Source organism: Monodelphis domestica, chromosome 1 (assembly GCF_027887165.1).
Source record: "Monodelphis domestica isolate mMonDom1 chromosome 1, mMonDom1.pri, whole genome shotgun sequence".
Taxonomy (NCBI): domain Eukaryota; kingdom Metazoa; phylum Chordata; class Mammalia; order Didelphimorphia; family Didelphidae; genus Monodelphis; species Monodelphis domestica.
The window spans coordinates 160,374,172-160,399,593 of NC_077227.1; the positions used below are offsets into that span (position 1 = coordinate 160,374,172).

A 25,422-nucleotide genomic window follows, 5' to 3' on the forward strand; every position below is an offset into this window, starting at 1 on the left:
GTAATACCAGAGACTTGGTGGTTTGAATCTGACCTCAGACACTTCCTAGCTATGTGACCCTGGGCAAGTCACTTAACCCCTACCTGTGTAGAGCACTGGGCTGGGAAGACTCATCTTCAAGAGTTCAAATTTAGCCTCAGGCATTTCCTAGCTGTGTAACCCTGGCCTAGTCACTTAACCCCGTTTGCCATAGTTACTCATTTGTAAAAATGGTCTGGAGAAGAAAATGGCAAACCCCTCCAGTATCTCTGACAAGAAAATCCCAAATGGGGCCATAAAGAGTCAGACACAACTGAAATAACTCAACCATAACAAAAAAGGTATAATCTTTACATTTTTACAAATGAGGAAACTGAGTCTTAGAGAAGATTAAGTGACTTGTCGCTGGTCACACTATAAGTGTTGGAAGCAAGATTCAAATCTAGATATTTCCTGCCTCCACATCCTTTATATCACAGGTGCCATTTCTCTAACATATAAAAGATATATACAGGTTCCATTCTAGGTGTGGCACCCCTGCAATCTGAAAAATACACATAAATTTTTTGATATTCCCTTCATACCAGAGAAGTCTGAATTTTTTCTTTTTCTTTTATAGTGTATTTATGGTACCTTACTGTAAAATTTCAGTTAAGTATTTGGTCCTAGGCTGTATGTAGATCAATGTTAAGATATCTCCACATTTCTAGACTTTGGGTGTTGTCTGTTGGTTTTTCCATTCTTTTCATAAATGGTAACTTTTTACTTATTTTAACTTTAAATAGAAACTGTACATAATTATAGCATTAAAAGATAAACTGTGGAGGCAGCTGGGTAGCTCCGTGGATTGAGAGCCAGGCCCAGAGACAGGAGGTTATAGGTTCAAATCTGGCCTCAGTCACTTCCCAGCTGTGTGACCCTGGCCAAGTCACTTAACCCCCATTGCCTAACCCTTACCGCTCTTCTACCTTGGAACCAATATGATGGAAGGTAAGGTTTTTAAAAAAAAAAAGATAAAGTATGTTGATAGTACACAATTCCATTCATATATTTTACGCATTTCTGCATTTCTAAGTTTTTTCAGTGTCATCTGCTGGCTGTTGTGTGTTGTCTGTGGTTTCTGTAAAATTCCCCACAAATTCCCATTTAATTTCTTATGCTGACCTGTGATATATTGAAATTGTGATAGAGAAAGTTGCAATGTGGAAAGGATGCCTCTCTATATCCATCCATCCATCCATCCATATACATACATATATATATATATAATGATAGCATCACCCCTTCATAAGTCTCAGAGAGATAATCTACACAATAAATTCTAGAGGTGGTCAAAGAAGGCTATGATCCCTGAAGGGTAAAGAGATCAGGAGAAGATAATAAAGATGATAATGTAGGTGCCAGGAAGCCGGGAGCACCCTGTGCCCATTGCTTAGCTTAGTGTCACAGAGGTTGCCAGGGTGTCGGTGACTCACAGGGTTCTGAATATCAGGGCAAGTGTTTGAATTCTTACCCCATTCATTTCTCTTCATCTCTTTGCTCCTCACTATCTGGCTCCATGTCCCAGCTTTGGTTACCCCTGAACCTACAACTAAGGGAGCAGAAATAGGTGGGATTTAAATGTTTTCCACATATTCTCTGATTCCTGCCAAACTCCCAAGATCTGGATCCTAAACTTCATGAAGGAAAGGACTGTGTCATTCATACTTTATATTTTTCCCCCCTCCCTGCCCCAGACCCTAGAGCAGTGTTCTTCTCAAAGGTTAACATTGAAAGTTTGCAATGTTCTTTACATATATTATCTCATTTGATCCTGTGAGGTAGATGCTCTCATTATACCCATTTTACTGATGAGGAGGCAGAGGCAGATAGAGGTTAAGGGATTTGCTCAGGGTCCAAGGTTGGATTTAAATTCAGGTCTTCTTGACTCCAAATTTATTACTGTCACCTAGCTGCAGTTAATGATGGTGGAAGCGAATTTTGGCCTAATGAATTATATAGTCAGAAGGAAAGGGGAGCATCTTCACCAGAGATGTCAAGGTATGTGCCCTAAGAGGTTTTTCCCATTGGCTTGGATTCTGGGGGAACCAACCCACCCAGTCCCAAGGAGAGCAGCTTTCTCTGCTCTCTAAGACTTTGTTCAAATGATTTGGTTGTTTCCTCTGTGCTCTTACACATAAATGTGTTTTGTTTTTTAAGTGACCATAGTGTCTTAACTATCTGATTCACCTCATTGCCTAATACAAACAACACCCCTCTGGGAACCCCATGTCACAGCGTGGAAACATTATTGCTGTTGCTTGAGAGGGATGTGGGCCAACATCAGGACTAGGTCACCCTAAAACGATTTATTTCTTACTCCCCCACCCTAGTCTGGAGCAACCAGAGAATATTTCTCATTAAAAAACAAAAAACAAAACAAAAAACCCAATCATTTATCTGGCCCATTTCTACATTTCTGGGATTTTGCTATCATTTGGACCTGGACATAGTCCATCTTTTCCAGACCTTTCATGCCTGTCCTCTCCATCTCTAAACGTAAACATACTTTATGGTTCAGTAGAAAAAGTGCTTGCTAGACCTGAGTTAAAATTCTAGCTGTCACTTATAATAACTTTGACCTTGGGAAAGTCACTTAAGTGTTATAGACTTCAGTTTCCTCAACTGTAAAATAAACATGTTGGATTATATATTCAACTAGATGTTGGACTAGACTAGGTTCCTTCAAGCTTTAGATCATAATTCTGTGACCTTATGTTTAGGTGATCTTTGAGATCATGTCAGTCAACCACTCTATAGCCTAACTTAAATCACTGACTTCTCAGGTCAAATCTCTTCCCCTGGGCACCCTTCTGTTTGTTATATGTGTTGTCTTGTTAGAAGATAAGCTCCTTGAAGATGATTTTCTTTTTTATTTACATTCCTAGGACTTGTGATGCAGTGGTTGGCACATAGCAAATGTTTAGTAAATAATTTTCCATTCATTCAACCCAACTCTATATCTTTGCCCATGATTGGGTTTGAATTCTGGCTCTTTTTACTTACTAGATATGTGAACTTGGACAAGTCATCCAACTTCTCTCTGCCACAAACTCCTCTGTTAGATAAAAGAATTTTTCCTTAATGCTCTCAAAAATCCCTTTCTGCTCTAAACTGATAAGCCTAACACTTCTGTAAAAGCATACAGACATTTATTGAGCATCTATTTTGTTCAGGGCATGGTGCTAAACAAAATGGCAGGAAGAAATAAAAGACACAAGCCCATCCTCAAAATAGCTTATAGTCTAGGGACAGAAATTCCAAACATTGAAATAGCCTCATCAGAGAGATCTGAAGCATCTATAAGATAGGTACTGCTCTAATTAATATTATTGTCGTTTTAAACTTACATCTTCTCTTAGAATGGAAACCAAGTATCAGTTTCAAGGCAGAAGAGTGGTAAAAGATAGGCAATTGGGGGGGAGGGGTTGTCAAGTGACTTACCAGGGTCATTCAGCTAGGAATGTATGAGATCAGATTTGAACCCAGGACCTCCTATGTCCAGTCCGGGCTCTCTATCTACCAAACCACCTAGCTTCCCCACACTGCTCTAGTCACAAGGACTAGAGGAATCTTAAGGAGTCATCTCACTCTTCTCTGGTACTCCCAGATCAAGTACAGGGTCCTGAGATGATGACATAAAAGTCATAGAATTTCAAGCCTAGAAGGGAGCTGAGAGATCACCCAATTCAACCCCCTTGTCTACAGATCAGGAAACTGAGACCCAGAAAAGATATGTAATTTGTCCAGTGGCACATCTGATTAGTGGGAGAGTCAAACTAGAACCCATGTTTCTCTGCTTTTGTCTAGAGTCTGTCTTTAGCTAGGGCAGCTAGGCAAGAAATCCTCACCTGTGTAGGCTTGTGTTCAAATGAGAGAAATGGGTTTTTGGCAAAGAAGAAAGGATTACTTTCCTCAAGCCAATCAAATTTGATTCTATCTTATCAGATCCTTTGATAAAGTTGTTGAGCAAGCAAGCAGTACTTTAGTGCCTTCCATTTGCCAAGCACTGTTTGCCAAGAGCTGGGGATACAAAACCAAAAGTGAAAGTGCCCTGTCTTCATTTTAAGAAGAATCAGTTATGGACACCAAGTCATATACTGGAAACTGAGGCAAGGAATATTTTATTCCTATGTAGGAGAGGGTTAAGAAATAAGATTTTTCCCCCTATTTCTAGGGTCCAAGAGGGTAAAGATGGAGGACTAGTTGACATCTCAGAGTTAACAGTCATTGATTTGGACAAGGATTTAGCAGTCCGTGTCATAGTAGTGATTCCTCTCTCTTTGTGTATGTATATATGATATATATACACATTCATATATACAAATATATATTCATAATCCTTTTTACCCTTTTTAAGGCATTTTCTTTCTTTATTTTATTTTTTAAACCCTTACCTTCTGTCTAAGAATCAATCAGTTCCACGGCAGAAGAGCAGGTAAGGGCTAGATAATTGGGCATAAATGACTTGCCCAGGACCACACAGCTAACAAGTATCTGAGGCCAGGACCTCCCAACTCTAGGCCTGGTGCTCTCTCCACAAAGCCACCTGACTGCTCCTTTTCAAGGCATTTTCAACTCCCTTGAGATGAGTAATCAAAGATTATTATTCTATTTTACAGGTGAAGAAACTGAGACAGAGAAAAATGATGGAAATGAGCATTTATTAAGTATCTACTATATCCCAGGCATTGTTTTAAGCACTTAGAAATATTATTTCATTTGATCCTTACAAAAGCTTTGAGAGGTGGGGATTAATATTGTCCCCATTTTAAAGTTAAGAAAACTGAGGCAGACAAGTTAAGTCATTTGCCTAGGGTTATGTTATGTTGCCATGGAGTGTTTGAGATAGGATTTAAACTCAGGTTCTTCCTGACTCCACGTTGAGAGTTCTATCCACTGTGCCACTTAGCTATCTCAAATATGATCATATGGAGAAGAGAACTAGAATTGGAACCAAAGCCTCTTGACACTAACTCAGTCCATCTTTTACACTCCACTGTCCTGTTTCTACCTAATCCAACCATCAGACCCTTAGCAAGAGTTAAGAAGGGCCAGCAGAGCAGAAACATCCAGAAGCCAAGCAGTCACTAGATTCCCCCAAATAGATCAGCAGCTTTGGGTTCTGGGGGTTGCAAATAGAAACTATCTGCATTTGTTTCTGGGTACAGTTCCTTCCTCTGTCCAGGCAAAAGGAGACTGTAGACAAGATGGGGGTGTCCTCTTGGGCTGGAGCCAACCAAGACAGAAGGAATACCCCTGAGCCAGGGGGCAAATGGAATTGATTCCCACCCCTATGTGGCTTCCCTTCTCCACGCTGAGACCTCTCCACAAGGAAGAAATAGATACCAGTTAGGTTAATTTTTTATGAATTACTATAGGGGTTCCCTGGAGTTAAGTGTGAGATAGAAGGAGACAAAAATTCTCAAAGAAGGTAAGATTTGAGCTGAGTCTTAAAGGATGTTATAATATAGATCTTCTTTTTCAACCCTTACCTTCTGTCTTGGAATCAATACTGTGTATTGGTTCCAAGGCAGAAGAGCAGTCAGGGCTTAGTGACTTGCCCAAGGGCACACACAGCTAGGAAGTCTGTAAGGACAGATTTGAACCAAGGACCTCCCATCCCTAGGTCTGGCTCTCCATCCACTGAGACACATAGCTGCCCCCTGTATATAGGTTTTAAGAGCAGAGGATTCAGAGTCATCTGAGTTTAAATCCTGGGCCTGCTACTTGCTTGGACAATTTATTCCCCTTTCTGGGCTTTGGTTCCCTTCGTAAAAAGGTTAGGCTAGATGAACTCTAAGGCCCCTTTCCAGCTCTCAGTCCCATGGGCAGTTATATAGATGGAGTCAATTCTAGAATTTTAAAAAACAGTAGGAAGAGATAGGAGTATACATGATGCATTCAGGGAATTGTCAGGGGCTGCCCTAATTGAAGAAGAGGAACCATCTTGGAGGTTTTGAGAAATAAATTTTATTGGACTAGGAAGGAAAGTGCTTTGTAAACATTAAAGTATTATATATTATGGGCTATGGTAGGTCTTTCACTAGTTCAAAAGATTTAGAATTATAAGGCACCTTAAAGTGGTTTTCACAAGCACACAATTGTGATGGAGTTCTAGGCTGGTGTGTCTTGAATTGTATGGAATTTACACTTGTACTCAAATTGTGCTAGGATTTCTCCCTTCTCCTATAGTGTGCCAGGATTCCTCAAGGCAAAAGGTGCCATGGGCAAAAAAAAAATCTCTAAACTCTTCTTTCAGATAAAGAAACTGAGGCTCTGAGAGGTTAGGGGGATTTGCATCCAACCCTCTTTCCACTCTTACTAAATGAAGCCAGATTGAAGACATTTGAAAGCCTTGCAAGAGAAGTTGGATTCAATGATACGAGCAATAGTGAACCATTGCAAGTTTTCAAATAGGGATTCAAAATGATGGCAGAAATCTAGTTCCTTGATCTTTCCTGAGCCAGACTTGGGGCTTTAGCTAAGAGTAGCAGACCTGCAATTTTGGCAACCAAGCTCTTTCTCTCTCTCTGTCTCTCTGTCTCTCTGTCTCTCTCTCTCTCTCTGTCTCTCTCTCTCTCTCTCTCTCTCTCTCTCCCTCCCTCCCTCTCTCTCCATCTATCTTTCTCTCTTTGTCTCTGTCTCTCTCAATAGGAAAACAGCAAATACTTAGCGCCTGGCAGACGGGCTGGGAGCCCAGAGATAATGCATCTGCAGCAATTTTATTTTCCCACACTGTGACTAAGCAAGATTGAGAAAATGAGATTCTCATCTCTGGGCATGCATGGCATTCTTCCTGATGAAGTCTATGTGCATTTTCGGAAGGGGTTCTAGCCTAAATTCTGTGCTGTACTGGAGAGAACAGTGAAATGATCTGTTCAGTTCTGCAGCTTTCCCTCTCAAGATTTGAAAGAAAAAAGAAAAAAAATATCAAGGACTAAATCTTAGAATGGTAGAGCTGGAAATGATTTTAGAGATCATCTCATCCAATCCTCTCATTTTATACATGATGAAAATGAGACTAGAAAAGTAAAACAATATAACCAATGTTAGTGACAAAACTGGGACTAGAACTCAAATCTCTCTACTCCTTCCGCCTTTTGTTTTTTTAATACCATGCTGATTCTGTTAAATTTGTTGCTAAGTTGTTTTTCAGTCATGTCTGACTCTCTGTAACTCCATTTGGGGTTTTCTTGGCAGAGATACTGGATTAGTTTGTCATTTCCTTCTCCAGCTCATTTGATAGATAAGGAAACTGAGACAATTAGGTTAAGTGACTTGCCCAGGGTCACACAACTAAGTATGGATCTGAGACTGGATTTGAATTCAGGCAGATAAGTCTCCTTAATTCTAAACCCAGTGTTTTCTATCTCCTTCACCCCCTAGCTACCTCTGATTCTGTAAAATGTAGTGTGTTAAATTGAGGACCTCCAGTGTACCCAATTCATAGAAATGTTAGTTCAGGCCAGGTTCAAAATCATTCCTCTCTACCCTTGTCCTCCCCAACAGTCCTTCTGTATCATGGTGCTATGGGTTTATACACATTGACAAGGCGTCATTAACATTTATTTTATTTCATTTTTTCCCCAATTGATGTAATAGTTTTCAATATTTTTCTAAGAATTTTGAGTCTCCAATTCTCTCCTTCCCTCTATCCCCATCCTCACCCCTTGGTGAAACATTAAGCAATCTAATGTAGATTTTACATGTGCAATCATATAAAACATTTTTCCATATTAGTCCTTTTGTGGAAGAAAACTTGAACAAAAAAATCAAGGAAGGGGAAAAAGTTTGTTTGGCTCTGGACTCAAGGAGTCATTTTTTAAAACTAGGCTGGCACCTAGATGAAGTCAAGAAGACCTGAGTGTGAATCCTAGTTCTAACACTTCTGAACTGTGTGACCCTAGGCAAGTCTCTGGGCCTCAATTTCCTGATCTGTAAAACTGATGTAAAACTGAACTCAAAGGACTCTTAAGTACTTTTTGACTCCATCTATGATTTTATGAAATGAATACTCTAGCAAAGGAAGGGCTTGGCCAGAGATGTCTCCATTGCTCCCTGTGCTGCTTCGTACACCTCTTAGGGGACTTCTTCCCCGCCTCTCACCATCACTTGTCAACATGAATGCAGTCTTTTTCTCCTCACTCGAGCTGGCAAAATTCTAAAAACAACTGTGGACATGTATTTTTGTGTTAGGAAAAAAAATACTGTGGTTTAGTCATCTAAAAAAACATACCTAGCAACTCTAATAAATCATTTTCAGGACCTGAAGACAGGATAGAATTAGCTTCCATATGGCTTGTGCACAAAGGAGAGAAGAGCTCTCCCCTTACTCCTCCCCGTGTTGTTGAATGGCTACAATGTGGACTCAGCAGTAATGTGAAAGGTTCTGCCTTCTTGACAACGAGTGAGGCACACCCTCTGCAGGTGGGTGCTGGGCTAAGTGAGTTTGCCAGTGTGCCTTCTCAAGCTGTAAGGGTCTTGCCCCTATTAAAGGATACATCTAGGGGTCAATTCAGCCAATAGTTACAAAGCCACTGTGTCCAAGGTACTGTACTGGATGCTAGAGGGAAATTGAGATAGAGAGACAGAGACAGAGAGACACAGAGAGAGAAAGAGAAAGGAGAGAGGAGGGGGAGAGAGAGAGAGAGAGAGAGAGAGAGAGAGAGAGAGAGAGAGAGAGAGAGAGAGAGAGAGAGAGAGAAGAGAAAGCAAAAAAGAAAAAGGCAAAGGGAGAAAGGAAGAAGAAAAAGAAAGAAGGATGGGAAGAGAGAAAGAAGAAAAAAGAGGTGGAGAAAGAAGAAAAAGAAGGAAGGAGAGAGAGAGAAGACATCTTCAAGTTTATATTCCTCTTCTCCCTTCTTTCTGCCTATTCAGATCTTGTCTCTTCCATAAAGTCTTTCCCAGACACCCATTGCTATTAGAGTCTCTCCCTCTTTGGAACTCTAATAGCCCTTGGTGCCTGGACAATCCATGCTCACTTAGCCAGTTAGATGCCTTCTATTGTTATTCACTTTTTAGGAGTATTAATTTTATCTCCAGCTAAGTTTAAGTTCCTTGAACAAAAAGACCATGTACCAATTCCTTAGCCTGCTTTCAAGACCCTTCACAATCTGGCTCCACCTTACATTTCCTACCACTCACCCCGTTTTGTGTCCTTTAGGCCCCATGCAAATGAGGTTGTTTATTATTCATTAAACTTAATTCACCCTTTCCTGCTTGCCTTCTCTCAGACGCTCTCTTATGTCTAAAGTGGTCTCCCCTCAAAAGAAATGCTTTTCTCTTTAAGCCTAACTTGTATCAATTTCTTCATGAAGATGATGCCCCCTTCTGGAATCAATCTGTGAATTTGCTCAAGTCAGTTCAGTATGGTGAATGAAAGCCTATTGTTAAATTTTCATTGCTAGCCTTTACACACTAGAATTTGGCAAGCTACAATCCAGAACTTGATTTATCATCTTAATGATTGACTAGAATTAAGAAAGTGGTGGAGAAAATATTAATGATGTAGATTGAAATTAAAAATGTGTCCTGTATATTTTTTCTAGAGGATCAATTATTAAATATCTACTGCCATACCCCTGAAGCAATCTCTCCCCAATTCTCACAGCATTCTCCCATGCATTTATCGGATGTAAATCATAGAGACGAGGACTTTTATTGGTATAGAGCACTGTTCAGGTAAGGAAACTCCTATCAATGCAAATCTACAATTTACTACAATTTATATTTGTAGAGAATTACTTAGAAATTAACTGACTTGCTCAGACCCACACAATTGCCAGGGCTGGGACATAAGCCCAGGTCTTAATGACTCAAGACTCACTCTATCTGTCCACTAAGCTAGGCTCCTCTTCTATCTTACTTATATGCTTGTCATTTGTAGGCATACCATTTTCTTAGCTCCAGTAAGTATAAACTTCCTGAAGACAAGGATCGAGCCTTTTAGATTTTTTTTTCTATAGTACCTACCCCAGTGCATTCTTCTTGATAAGCATTTAGCAAATATTTCTGGGTCTGAATTTAAAAAAACTCACAATCTTAGAATTAGACGGGCAATTCAAAGGTTTTCAAGAGGCAGCTAAGTGGTTTGGGAGACAAAGGGAAATCTGAGTTCAAATCTAGCCTCAGATACCTAAAAACCTGTGACCTAGAGCAAGTCACAGAACTGCTGTCTGCCTCAATTTCTTCGAATGCAAAAGGTGGATAATAACAGCACCTGCTTCCAAAAATTAAGAGGTTAAAATGTGATAGTGGCAGATATTAGAAGATAATTTGCAAAGCATTTAAGGACAGTGCCTGCCACAGAGAAGATTCTTAAAAAAAAAAAAAAACTATATGTTCCATCTTATAATTGAAAGGCAGAAGAGTGGTAAGGGCTGGGCAATTGCAGTTAAGTGACTTGCCCAGGATCACATAGCTAGAAAGTGTCTGAGGCCATAGTGTGTTGTTATATGATATGAGTGTTATAGCATGTTATCATATGATACAGGTGCCTTTTGGTTGATTTGGTGTGGTTTTTGCATCTTATCATATGGTACAGACATATCATAGTCTGCTGTCATATGGTGCAAGTATGTTGTTATGACATGATGTGTTGTAGCATGCTATCATAGGACATAGGTATGCCATAGCATGTTATCGTGTGGTGCAGGTATTTTGTCTCATGTATCTCCCTTGGGAGTGTATGGGGTGTTCAGGAGGGGTAGCACCTTGGAGGGCTTGTTGTGCCCTCTTAGGGGAGCTCTCCAGCCTCTGACCCCCTACCTGACACCCAGCTCTCACTTGTGGCTCCCAGTAGCTGCTAGCATGCAGCAGCGGCCACATCCCAGACAACGGCTTCGACAGGCCGGCTAAACCTTGTGAGGGTAGCCACTGGGTCTTTGTCGACCCCTGGTGAACTAGGGCTTTGCTCACCCAGCATGTGAAGACTGTTTCAGCAGAACAGGCGGAAGAAACCAATAAGAAGGTTCAACGGCTGAAATGGCGATACAGGAAGGCACTGTGGAGTGCTCAGGGAGTGTTGGAGCACAAAGGACAACACGGCCACCCAATGCAGCTGAGGAAGTCTCCAGGTGTAACGACTTTTCGTGCCACTGGACCCAGGCTTCCAATGCTGAGAGAGTGGGACTGTCTCTGTGCACCGACTTTTCCATTTAAATCTCTTTCACACACAAGTATCTTTGATCGTCATTCTCGGCTTCTGAGAGACTACTACTATCTTTCTTGGGAATTTCCATCCATTACTCATTGTTCTTCCTTCTTGTTGGAAGCCAAGCAAAATAAATCTAGTTCCTTATCCACATGGAACTCCTTGAAAATGGTCATTATTTGCCCAAGATCTTTTTTCCAAGCTAAATTTTCCCAGTTCCTTTCATAAATCCTCTTATGCCTTGGCCTCCAGGCCCCTTGTTATCCTGGAATTTTCCTCTGAATATTTCAGTGTTCTCTGCAATGACACACCAAGAGTTAAATGTGGTACTCCTGAGCGTTGACCAGAGAGCCAGAGCTGGTAGGATCTTCACTTCCTTTGTTCTGGACTCTGTCTCTCTCTTATTTATTAATTCAATGGCTTGCTTTCTTTCAATTTTATTAAGTTCTTTTTTGATTTTCAGGATTTCCAATTTGGTGTACAATTAGGGATTTTAAAGTTGTTCTTTTTCTGTTTTTTCTTTTTTTTAGTTGCATGACCAATTCATTGATCTCTTTCTCTATTCTTTTTTTTTAAACCCTTACCTTTCACCTTAGAATCAATGCTATGTATTGGTTCCAAGGCAGAAGAGCAGTAAGGGCTAGGCAATGAGGGTTAAGTGACTTCCCCAGGGTCACTCAGCTAGGAAGTGTCCGAGGCCAGATTTGAACCTAGGACCTCCTGTCTTTAGGCTTGGCTCTCTATTCACTGAGCTACCCAGACCCTCTTTCTCTACTCTCTCTTTTATTTTTTTATTTTATTTTATATTTTATTTGGTCATTTTCAAACATTATTCATTGGAAACAAAGGTCATTTTCTTTTCCTCCCCCCTCCTCCCACCACCCCTCCCCTAGCTGACGCACATTTCCACTGGGTATCACATGTGTTCTTGATTCGAACCCATTTCCATGTTGTTGGTATTTGCATTAGGGTGCTCATTTAGAGTCTATCCTCAATCATGTCCCCTTAACCCCTGTAGTCAAGCAGTTGCTTTTCTTCGTTGTTTTTACTCCTATAGTTTGTCCTCTGCTTGTGTATAGTGTTTTTCTCCTAGATACCTGCAGATTGTTCAGGGACATTGCATTGACACTAATGGGAAGTCCATTACCACACTGTATCAGTCTCTGTGTACAATGTTCTCCTGGTTCTGCTTCTTTCACTCTGCATCAGTTCCTGGAGGTCGTTACAGTCTCCACGGAATTCCTCCACTTTATTACTCCTTTTAGCACAATAGTATTCCATCACCAACATATACCACAATTTGTTCAGCCATTCCCCAATCAGAGGGCATCCTCTCATTTTCCATTTTTTGGCCACTACAAAGAGCGCAGCTATGAATCTGTCTCTTTTAATCTCTTGTCTTCCATCTTAGAATCAATATTATATATTGGGTTCAGGGCAGAAGAGCAGTAAGGGCTAGGCAATGGTGGTTAAGAGACTTACTTGCCCAAGGTCACAGCTGGGAAGTATCTGAGGCCAGATTTGGACTTCCCATCATTATACTTGGCTTTCAAGCCACCAACTGCCCCCTATGTCTCTCTTACTATAGTCTAATATTGCCTGTACTTTCTTAGTTGCCATGCTAATTCATATTGGAATGCATAAAAACCCAGATAAAAAAAAAATTTGAACTTCTGCCCAGCATTGCCTCCCCCATCTATACCTGGGCAATGACTTCCTTGAGCCAAAGCAGAGGATTTTAAATTTATCCCTATTAAATTTCATCATAGAGAGGCAGTACAACCAAGCTGATAAGCGCCAACTACAGAATCAGGAAAAGTAGGGTTCAAGTCCAGCCTCTGATATATACTGGCTGTGGGATGCCAGGCAAGTATTTTCACCTTTTAGTGCCCCCAAATCAAAGCTCTAAGAATATACATTACAGAATATTTGCTGATTTTCCTTTGTAGAGGGAATTTTCTCACTGGACAGTCTGTATCAATTGAATCACTTATTATTCAGTTGTTTCAGCCCTGTTTGACTCTTCTTGACCCCATTTGGGGTTTTCTTGGCAAAAGACACTGGACAGTTTTCCATTTCCTTCTCCAACACATTTGAGGAAACTGAGGCCAACAGGTTAAGTGACATACTCAGGGTCACACAGCCAGTGGCCAGATTTGACCTCTGGTTTTTCTGACTTTGGACCTGGCACTCTATTCACAGTACCATCTAGCTGCCCCGTAATTAAGCCATAGGTTTTAGGAGGGAAAATTATCTCATTCTAATCATCTCATCACTTGAGCCTATTGAGATCTTTTTGTATCCTTATTCTCTCATATGATGGGTCATCTATCCCTGTACAATATCATATCTATGCCTTCATCCAAATTATCAATGAAAGTCTTTCATCTTTTTTATGCCTACCATCGGGGTGGGTGCACATTAGGTGCCTGATGAAGATTTGTTGATGGATTCCTTATTTAATTCATCCGTTTCCATTTTCAACATGTATTCATTGGGCTCCTATAGTGCCAGACTTAGAGTCCAGAAGACTGCTCTTTATTACTTCAAATCTAGCCCCAGACACTTAATAGCTCTATGACCCTGGGCAAGTCATTTAACTGTTTGCCTCCATTTCCTCAACTGTAAAATGAGAAGGAAATGGCAAACCACTCCATATCTTTTCCAAGAAAACCCCAAATGAGGTCATGATGAGTTAGACACAACTGAACCAACTCAGTGACAACCACAACAGTATATGAGGACCCTTGTTTAGACTGAGAGTTTCTAAGCTGCCACATTCTCTATGAGACCTCATAGACTGGCTTTCAGTTAAATTAACAAGTTGTTGTTGTGTGCCTACTATGTGCAGTGGCCACACTATCTTTCCAATAAGTTGGAGAGGTAATGCTCAGCAGGCATTAACCAAGGAGAGTTCAGTATGAGACAGCACAGCCAGATGAGGAGCTATGACTCTAATCAAACAGATGTCAAACTGTGTGGGGCAGAAAGGTGATGAGTCCTTGGTAGGAAGAGAGAATCAAGAGCCAGAATAATCTGTGAACACTCAAAGGAGAAGGTGGGGTTTAAGCTGAATTTTTAAGGATGAATAGGGAAGAATCTGGCAGTTATCTTAGAATGCCATTCAGTTTATCAGCTGTTTTTTCAGTATTTACTGTGGGCAAACATTGGTACCATGCAAAAGCACTAGATTGATTGATTTATTATTATTTTTAAACCCTCGCTTTCTGTCTTAGAATCAATACTAAGTATCAGTTGCTGGGAGGAAGAGTGGTAAGGGCTAGGCAACTGGAGTTAAGTGACTTGCCCAGGGTCACATAACTAGGAAGTATCTGAGGTCATATTTGAATCCAGGACCTTCCCCATCTCCAGATCTGGTTCTAAAGCCACCTAGATTCCCCAGCAGCACTAGATTTAGAATAGAGCATGTAAGTTCAAATCTTGATTTTGCCACTTACCAACCATGTGACCATGAACAAATCACTTAGCCTCACTAGTTCTTGATTAATTCATTTGTAACATAAGGAAACTGAACTGAAATCCTTCTGCCTCTAAATCTGTGTTCTTGTAAGAATGGGCTTCAAGCTCCAAGATGCAACAGAACTTCCAAAATGACATCCACAGCCACTCCAAAGAGACCAACTTAGTGAACCACCCAAGAAAAGACAAATGAATAAAGAATGTTTTTTGTACAAACTAAGATTTGCAGTTGGAATGGGCAGCCTGTTGATTCTGTCCACCCATACGCATACCTCAGCCAGTCACTACAGATGGACAATGAGAGAGCCAGGACCAAATAGGAGGGAGTGAGCAGGCTGGCTTGAATTTGTGGATTGCACAATGCTTTTGAACAATCCTGAATATTTCTCTGACACAAACCCCAGATTTTTAGTGCCTGATAAAATTCTCTTATAAATCCGGCTACTTCTGATAAATCTCTATGACTGAAAAATCATGGAACAAACATTACAGACTCCAAAGAAATTTGTAGACTCAATGGGCAAAGGAGGGGCACATGGTGGAGAAAGGGTAGGCTATAGCTTACAAGATGTCCCAAAAGTCTTCTTGTATTTTTTTCAGTCAATTAATAAACATTGACCAATTACTTGCTATGTACTAAGCATTGTGCTAAATTCTGGGGATTCCAAGAAAGGTAGATGGTCTCTGCCCTCAAGAAGCTGACTTTCTAATGGGGGAGGAATGGAATCTACACACAAAGGGAAGCTGAAAAGGCTGGGGGGAGAGGGAAGGTACCCAATTTAGTGGAGGAGGAGGACATGGTAGAGAAGTCCAGAAGACTGCAGCCAGCTGGTGATGAGGAGATGACCGGCATGGGCTCTCCCTTTAAATGGAGATCCTGGGATGAGAACTCTCCTTCCTCCAATCTGAGGGAATAGAAAATATAGACAGGAGTGAGTTCCAAGACTCATGTAGCCTTATAGGCTGAAGAGCTTCCTGGAGTATGATGGAGAAACAACTGGGGGAGAGAAAGATTGTGTGAAAAATGAAAATTTTAAAGTCGTAGCACAGTGCTAGCACATAGTAGGTGCATAATATTGGATTGGATCAGAGAACCCTATATTACCCTTGTTGATTTGCACACACATAGAGTGATGGAAAAGAGATCATGCAGAAAATATAGAATACAAAGAAGTTACTCTTTCATGTTGCGGCAGTGTGGGAGGTTGACTGACAGACCAACTTCCTAGACATTGCTCCAATACTCATGGGACAATCATAGGGTCATGGTTGTGAAAAGAACCTCAGAGAGGCCATTTAGTCCAACTCCCTCATTTTACAGATAGGGAAACTGAGACTTGGGGATCTCATAAAATTTGTCCAAATGTTACACAAGAACTTTTAACTCTTTCTTATTATGAATCTATTTAGCTATATAGTAAAATTATAGACCCCTCCTCAGAATATTGTTTGGTTAAAAAAAAAAAAAACCACAACCTTTTAAACCCCTAAGACCTTCCATCTAGAATCAGTACTGTGTACTGGTTCCAAGGCAAAGGTGTGGTAAGGGCTAGGCAACTGGGATTAAGTGCCCAAGGTAAAAGCTAGGAAGAATAACTCAGGACCTTCTAAATAATGTTTGTTTGTTTTTTAACCCTGACCTTCCATCTGTCTTTCCACGGAGCCACCTAGCTGCCCCCAGAATAACAGTTTTAAGTCTATAAAATACATTATGTAGAATTACAAAGGAAATTAATTGTATTGAAATACAGTTATCAGAATAGTCTAGACTTTTGGTTGTGGCCCTAGAAAAAGGTCTTCAGTGAATTACTTTGGTCATCTCTGGAGAATTTATGGGAGGCCATGGTCAAAATTTGCACAGGAAGAGAAGTCGTGAGCTCATTGTGAGCCCCTGGAGGGAAATGCCCACATCGATGAGATCACAAATCTATTGAAGTATGTGCTAGCAATGGGGATACAAAAATAGATATGACACACATTCTGTTCTTAAGGATCTTAAAATTACAGTGTTCCTAGGGAGAAGGCCATGAACACAAATAGCTAAGATACAAGGGAAAGTACAGTGAGTGCAAAGGAGAAATCTAAGCAAAGTTGTTTAAGAAATTGAGGAAGAAACTATCTCTTTCACCCAGAAGTAGGGGGGTTCAGGGTCAGGGAAGGCTTCCTGAAGCACCTGAGTTGGCCTTTGGAGGACTTCAACAGATGGAGGGGGGCAAAGGAAGAATGTGCCATTTTTAGCACAGGAACAGTGTGAGCAAAGAGACAACAGATGGAGGGGAGAGAATAGAATGGCATTGTTGGATGGAAAATGGTTCAATTTGGCTAGAACCTAGAGTACGTGAATGGGAGTCATAGGTGATAAGTTTGGACAGGTGGCATGGGGCCAGTTGGCCAAAGGCCTTGAAACCCCAGATCAGAAGTTTAAACTAATTTTTTAGGTAATGGGGAGCCACTGGAGGTTTTTGAATGAAAGAGTGGCAGATCCCTTCTTTCCCCTTGCCTCTCCCTCCTCTTCAGGTTAATTTCTTTTTTTTTTTTAAATATATTTTATTTGATCATTTCCAAGCATTATTCGTTAAAGACATAGATCATTTTCTTTTCCTCCCCCCCCCCACCCCCCATAGCCGATGCGTAAGTCCACTGGGCATTAGATGTTTTCTTGATTTGAACCCATTGCTTTGTTGATAGTATTTGCATTAGAGTGTTCATTTAGAGTCTATCCTCTGTCATGTCCCCTCAACCTCTGTATTCAGGCAGTTGCTTTTTCTCGGTGTTTCCACTCCCATAGTTTATCCTTTGCTTATGAATGGTGTTTTTTTCTCCTGGATCCCTGCAAGTTGTTCAGGGACATTACACCGCCACTAATGGAGAAGTCCATTACGTTCGATTATACCACAGTGTATTAGTCTCTGTGTACAATGTTCTCCTGGTTCTGCTCCTCTCGCTCTGCATCACTTCCTGGAGGTTGTTCCAGTCTCCATGGAACTTCTCCACTTTATTATTCCTTTTAGCACAATAGTACTCCATCACCAACATATACCACAGTTTGTTCAGCCATTCCCCAATTGATGGGCATCCCCTCGTTTTCCAGTTTTGGGCCACCACAAAGAGCGCAGCTATGAATATTTTTGTACAAGTCTTTGTGTCCATTATCTCTTTGGGGTACAGACCCAGCAGTGCTATGGATGGGTCAAAGGGTAGATATTCTTTTGTTCTTCAGGTTAATTTCTGACATGCTCTATCACCAGTGAGCAAAGCCCAATTTTAATCATGGCAGAACTTGAGCAAGCCTTGAATGGATTGCCAGCACAGAAGTAAGTTTTACAGGTTAGCTCCCCGTAATCAGGCAGCTATTGCCAGGAACCAGGTCCAGTTCTATATCTGACATCACTATCAAGGTACTGGCCCCAGAACTGATTAGAAAAAAAGCCTCTTGTCTTTTAATTCATGAGCTGACCCGAGGTGACCGCTGGAAGGCTGTGGGATCTGTGATCTCAAGACAGAGGCATGTGCACAACGGGAGAGAAGCACATCAGAATGTCTGGAAGGGGAGAGTGAGGAGGTATTGGCAGAGATGGGCTGCTGGGAGGAAGGCTGAGCACATTGTGATTACAGGGAGAGGTCTAAACACTTTGAAAACCAAACACATGACCTCAGCAACTCCATCTCTGCTGTTGTTATTATTTTTTATAGAACCTTGTTGAAAGGGGGGTGTTGGGGTGGCCTTAACCTTTCTGAGGAGGTAGAGCAGTTGATTCTCTGCCTTTGTTCAACCATCACCCCCTTCCCTCAGTATCCTTTCAGCTCTGGCCTCGTAGAAGGAAGACAGGATTGGGGATCAGGAGCCATGGATTCAAATCCTAGCTCTGGCATTAGTTTGTTCCACGTGTTTTAGCAAATTGATTCTGTATGCTTCTGTTTCCTCTTCTGAAAATGAGGGTATTTAACTAGATTGGGGTTCCCAACCCAGGATTAAGTATATACTCAGGGATTATGAGGCTTCAGTCATTTAAATCATGAACGCTTTGAGAGCAGGGATTGGCTGTTGTGGGTTTTTCCACCCTTTTCTTTGTCTCAGCACTTAGCACAGTGCCTGGTGCTTAATAAATGCACTTGACTGATGGGAGATATGGAGACTATTGGATAAATTACTATGCAATCTTAGTGTAGTAGTAGTAGTAGTCTCTCGGTAACCGATGATGATGAGCCATCTTAGTGTAATATTCCCCAAATACTTTTTATTTATTGTGCTTTTACATTGTTTTTGTTGTTTGTTTTTTAAAATAACCCTTACCTTCCATCTTATCTGGTTTCAAGGCAGAAGAGTGATAAGGTCCAGGCAATGAGAGTTAAGTGATTTGTCCAAAGGCACACAGCTAGGAAGAGTCAGAGGTCAGATTTGACCCATGTCAATGCCTGGCTCTCAATCAACTGAGCAACTTATCTACCCCTGTAAAGTTTGTTTAATGTAGTTGGGCAGGATAGGTGGGTAGATGGTGCCATACTGAATAAAGCACCAGGTCTGGAGTTAGGTAGATGCCCCAACCTGAGTTCAAATCCAGTCTCAAATTCTTACTAGCTGGGTGACCCCTGGACAAGTCACTTAACCCCATTTGCCTCAGTTTCCTCATATGTCAAATTAGCTGGAGAAGGAAATAGCAAACTACTCCAATATCTTTTCCAAGAAAACTCCAAAAGTGGCCACAAAGAGTCAGACACCACTGAAATTGTCTCAACAACAAAAAAAATTTAGCTAGTAAAAATGTCTTTATGGAAAAGGAAGTTTTCTTTATGAAAAATTCCTCTGCTTTATTTCTTACATGAACATGCATAGTAAACTCTAGAATTTCTTTCTTTGCATATTGAATAGAGGGAAGAGAATGGTTTCCTGAAAGCCAAGAAATACAGAGACCCCAAACCAATTGGCACAGTACTAAACTATTGAGCCCCTAATACATGCCCTGTGTGAGCAGCTATAAGACTTGCAGAAAAATATTAGATACTGTCTCTGTACTCAAAGAGCTGCCTTTGAGTTGGGATTTAAAGGAAGCCAGGGAGTTCAGTGGTCAGAGCTAATGAGACAAGATAAACCATATAAGGAATAGGCCATGTGCAGGAGAAAGATGAGAGGAGCTATATGGTACAATGCATAGAGGCCCTGGAATTAGGAGGACTTGAAGTCAAATCCTGCCTCATGCACTTACTAGCTCTGTGACCTTGGGCAAGTCACTTAACCCTGTTTGCCTGAGTTTCCTCATCTGTCAAATGAAATGGAGAAGGAAATGGCAAGCCATTCCACTGTCTCTGCCAAGAAAACCTCAAACAGGCTTACAAAGAGTTGGACACGATTATAAAGGATTGAGTAACAACAGCAACAAAAGGGGAGTCAGGGCATTTGGAGTCAGGGCATCTAGGTTCATTTTTTTTTCATTACTACTTGCTATATTTATTTATTTTTTGTAAAAAATAAATAAAGGAGGTTGTTAAGATCAAATGAGATACTATTAAAAAAAAACAAACCCTTACCTTCTGACTTAGGATCAATAATAAATAGGTTCAAAGGCAGATAAGAATAGTAAGGGCTAGGAAGTGGGGATTATGTGATTTACCCTGCGTTACACAGCTAGGAAGCCAGGATCTGAGGTCGCATTTGAACCCAGGACCCCTGTCTGTAGGTCTGGCTCTCAATCCACTGAGCCACCCAGCTGCCATCAGGATATACAAATAGTAAAGCCCTAAACATAGTTCCTGGTGCATAACAAATGCTCCCCCTCCCCCCCATATACATGGCCTTAGGCATGTTCCTAAATATTTCTGGTCCTTATTTTCCTCATCTATTAAATGGGGTGAATGTGTGTGTGTGTGAGTGGGGTCTAAATGATCTGAAAAGTCTCTTTGATTTCCAAATCTATCATGATCCCATGATAATAAGCCTTTGAAAGATCACAGTGAAGTATGGCCAAGGTGCCATGCATGAGGGGAGCCCTGAAGAGGGAGACATCAGGGGTTGGAGGTGGACTTTGAACCAGACCTTGACAGAGGAAGGAGGCTACTTGACTGAAGGGCTTTCATAGGATCATAGAGGAAGAGCTGGAAGGTTCCTTGGTGGTTGTTGTTCAGTCATTTCAGTCATGTCAGACTCTATGATCCCATTTGGGGTTTTCTTGGCAGAGATACTGGAGAGGTTTTCCATTTCCTTCTCTAGCTCATCTGACAGATGAGGAAACTGAGGCAAACAAGGTTAAGTGTCTTGAAGCCAAAGATACTGGAGAGGTTTGCCATTTCCTTCTCCAGTTCAATTGCAGAGGCAAAAAGGTTTAAGTGTCTTGCCTAGGGTCACACAGATAGTCAGTGTTTAATGCCAGATTTGAACTCTAGGAGATGAGTCTTCCCAACTCCAGACCTGGCTCTCTATCCACTGTGCCATCTCCCTGCCCCCTCCCCCAACTGATATGTTGAGAACATACTGAGTCCAACCCCCTTCCTTTCTTTTGCTTTTTCCCCAACATGAAGAAATTCTGGCCATAGAGTCTAAGGGACTTGTTCAATGTCATACAGGTTATAATGGCAGCCAGGTGGGACCGTGATTAAAGCAAAGCACTTGGAGTCAGGAAAAATGGAGTTCAAAGTCAGCCTCAGATGCTTACTAGCTGTATGTCCCTGGGCAAATCACTGAATTTCTGTCTGCCTTACTTTTGTCATCTGTAAAATGGAGGTAATAATAGCATATCTCTTTCAGGGTTGTTGTGAGGATAAAATAAGTTAATATTTGTAAAGCACTTTGTAAACCTTTAAAAGATATCCAAATGGGGGAAGCTAGGTGATTTGGTGTATGGAGAGCCAGACTTAAGATGGGAGATCCTGGGTTCAAATCTGACCTCAGACACTTTCTAGCTCTATGAGCCTGGGCAAGTCATTTAACCTTTATTGCCTAACCCTTATTGCTTTTCGACCTTGGAACCAATATAAAGCATTGATTCTAAGACAGAAGGTAAGAATTTTTTTTTTAAAAAAAGAGCTATACAAATGCCAGCTATTATTATTATTAGTCAGAGGGAGGATTTGAAATTGAACTTGGACTCCAGAGCAAGTACCCTTTCTACTGCAAGCCATTCTTTAGAAATGATTAATACAGATTTTTTATTTCGGTGTACCTGTATTATACAAAATTAAGTTAATTCTTAATTAATTCAAAAAAGTATTTAGGCATGGTGATACGTGTTGGTAATCCCAAGCATTTAGGAGCCTAAGGCTGACAGATCTCTTGGGCTTGGCAGTTCTGAGCTGCAATGGCTATGCCAAATGATCAATTGGGTAGCTAAAGTAAGTTCAAAATCAATAGGGTAAGCCCCTAGGAGCCCAAGATGATTAGACTGGCTAAAGAGAGGCAAACTGACCCAGAGTAGATCAAAGCTACCATGCTTTTTAATAGTGAGAGCAAGCCGGTATAATCCCTTGTACTTTGAGTCTGGGTATGATGGGGAGACCCAGGTAAAAAAAAGAAGAAGAAGGGAAGGAAGCGAGGGAGGGAGGGAGGGAGGGAGGGAGAAAGGAAGGAGGGAAGATGGGAAGGAAGGAAGGTGGGAAGGAGGGAGGGAAGAGAAGAAATCTAGATGTTCACTAGTTTAGTAATTCTTCTGATACAGATCACAACTCCTATGGCTCAGTAAGTGAATATAATTACAAAACAGTAGGGTAAAGCTGGAAGGTTCCTTAAGATCATCTTTTCAATTTCCCTAATTAAAGAAAGGCATTAAGAATCAAGAGATAAATTTACTTTAAAAGACTGGAAGATCGCTGAATGAATGAGTATCTGGAAGGGCTGTATTGGGGAAGTGGGCTCAGAGTTGGTCTTTGGAGAATGAGTAGAAATTGGATGGGCAAAGAGGAGAAGCCACTCCTGTCCGGGAGTGGAATGGGAGGAAAGGCTGCTGGTAGTTGGTAAATCCAGAAAAGCTGAACTGGCAAAGCTAAAAAGATCTAGAAGGCCAGAATGTTTTCCCATTACAAAATTGTCAGAGTGTTCATTATGATCTCAGCAGGCTTCACCGGGTTTTACATGTCTGCTGGATCAATATTTTCTCCAAGCCAGGAAGGAGGAGTTGTTCCTCAGGAGAAGGGACAAGTACTAGGACTTCCTCCCTCCCACAGAATAATGAAGGCCTTTTGGAGGTTGTGAGAACCGTGAACAGGATTTTTACTTACCCTGTCTTTCTACCCCATCCTGATCCTGACACCATTTTTGGCTCTCTAGTATATTGTGACTTCAGAATGAAGTCAGCCAGTTAGCATTTGGAGAGACTGAAGGTCAGGCAAGCTTGGTCTGTGCAGAATTATAGATTGTGGATTTAGAGCTGGAAGAGCCATTCAAGACTATCTAGTCCAACCCCCTCATTTTACAGATAAGGAAACTCAATGTTAAATGACTTGCCCATGGTCATGAAGAAACTTGCCTTTATCCTGGAGTTATTAATGCCAGTTATCAACCTGAAGCAAATCAAGCAGAAGGCCATGAAGGCTCTCCTCAAAGAATTCCTCCCTTCCCTCTTTCTTTCTTTCTTTCTTTCTTTCTTTCTTTCTTTCTTTCTTTCTTTCTTTCTTTCTTTCTTTCTTTCTTTCTTTCTTTCTTTCTTTCTTTCTTTCTTTCTTTCTTTCTTTCTTTCTTTCTTTCTTTCTTTCTTTCTTTCTTTCTTTCTGTCTTTCTGTCTTTCTTTCTTTCTGTCTGTCTTTCTTTCTTTCACTGTCTCTCTATCTGTTTCCCCTCCGCCCCCCCATTTCCTTCCCTTCCCTTCCCTTCTTTCCCATCTCTTGGTAACAACTCTAGTACAGAAAGGCAAGGGTTAAGCAAATGGGGTTAAGTGACTTTCTCAGAGTCACACAGCTAGGATGTGTCTGAGATTACATTTGAACCCTGGACCTCCCAACTCCAGGCCTGGTGCTCTAGGCCCTCCATCTACTGTGCCACCTACCTCTTCCCCTGAAGGATTTTTTAAAAAATTCTGCCACTCATTCTTATTCTTATTCTTATTAAGTAGGCAATAGAGTGTAGTGGTAAGGGGAATGGGTGTTTATAGTCTAAGGACCTCGGTTTGAATGCAGGCTCTGCTGCTTGTTACCTGTGTGACCCTGGACAAATCACTCACCCTCTCTGGGCCTCAACTTCCCTATCTATAGAAAGGATTGTAGTAAATAGATGACTTCTAAGATCCCCTGCAAATCTAACTTAACGATCTTTTTTTCCTCCTTGTACTCCAGTAGCACAGTGAGTCCCCATTTATTATGTAATGTGCTTTTAATAGAAATACCAGTTCTATTAAGCCAATTAATATATTGCTTACCCTCTCTGGGACTTAGTTTCCTCATCTGTAAAATGAGGTGATTTCCCTAGATTTCTTCTAAGTTCCCTTCCAGCTCTAAATGTATGATTTTATCAAGTTTAAGATCATCCCTGAATAAAAGAAAACTAAATTTCTTAAGACCTTCTATTGGACAGCAAACTCCTTGACATCAAGCAAGGACTGTCTTTATTTTTTATTTAAAAATTTTTTAGAATCCCTAGGAATTTAGATCTCTAGTCTAGTGCTCCATAGAACAAGTCATTTAATCAATGTCTTTTGGACTGTGATGAATTCCAGAGAGGATCTCACAGTACTCCATGAGAGGATGAGACTTCCTGGTACTGCCACCGGCCATCCCTGGGACATTCATTGGCTGCTCTATGCTGCAGAGGAGTCCCTGTGCCTTGTAGTGGATGGATCCTGACTTGGGAGCCCTGAGCAATCAAGGACAGGGTCCAAGTTTGTATCAGAAAAAGATGGTTCAATAGTAACAAGCAGAATGAAGGCCAAACTCTTTATCCTGTCATTCGTGCCCCTTTACATGGAGTCTCCCTTTTCTAAACTTGTACAGCAAAAACCTTCTGTATGTATTCCTCAAACAGAATTTATACACTGCCTCAGAGTGTTATCTGACCTTTTTACATGTCTGTGTCATTGGGATTTAAAACTGGAGACTTCCTTAGAAATCCTCTAATCTAACCTCATTTTTCACATGAGGAAACTGAAGTTCAGGGAAGGAGTAAAGAAGCATTTATGAAGTATCTACGATCTGCCAGCACAGTGCTATGAACTTTATGAATATTATGTTATTTGTACCTCACAATAACCCTGTGAGGTAGGTATAACAGGAATCTTTAGATCCATTCTACAGATGAGAAAACTGAGTCTCAAAGAGCTGAAGTTATTAGCTGATCACACAGTTGGTCAGTGTTGGAAAGGGAATTTGAACAGAGGTCTTTCTTCTCAGTTCCCAAACTATGTGTATCTATAATTTCTTCCAAGTCTCATGACTCTACCTCCCCCATGGAGGGCAATGCAATGGAAAGAATGTAGAATTTGGTGGCAATGCCTCAGTATCCCTTCTCTGTAAATGAGAATAGCAGTGCATACTTTCTCTCCACAAAGCTAGACCTTGGGGATCAGAGGGCATACTGTATGTACAAAGAGTAGGTTGTAAAACACATGGAAATGTGAATATTGGGGCAGCTGGGTGGCTCAGTGAATTAAGAGATGGGAGGTCCTAGGTTCAAATGTGACTCCAGATACTTCCTAGCTGTATGACCCTGGGTAAGTCACTTAACCCCCATTGCCTAGCCCTTATCATTCTTCTTCCTTGGAACCAATACTTAGTATTGATTCTAAAATGGAAGACAAAGGTTTAAAAAAGGATGTGTGATTATTTGAATCCTGCCATAATAGGATCATAGTTTT

General features: G+C 41.0%; 1 protein-coding gene across 6 annotated transcripts in view; it reads left to right on the top strand.

Moving 5' to 3' along the window:
- Nucleotides 1–25,422, top strand: part of CORO2B (coronin 2B) — a 272,236-nt gene that overhangs the window by 113,744 nt on the left and 133,070 nt on the right. Inside the window, exon 1 of one of the 6 annotated variants that reach the window (XM_056808802.1) lies at nt 1,486–1,588. The exons of 4 other annotated variants lie outside the window; for them this stretch is intronic. The gene's annotated coding sequence lies outside the window, so the exon portion shown is untranslated. Of the gene's footprint in view, nt 1–1,485; nt 1,589–1,923; nt 2,020–25,422 lie in introns of those variants that run through there. One more of the 6 variants, XM_056808817.1, reaches the window with a different exon arrangement.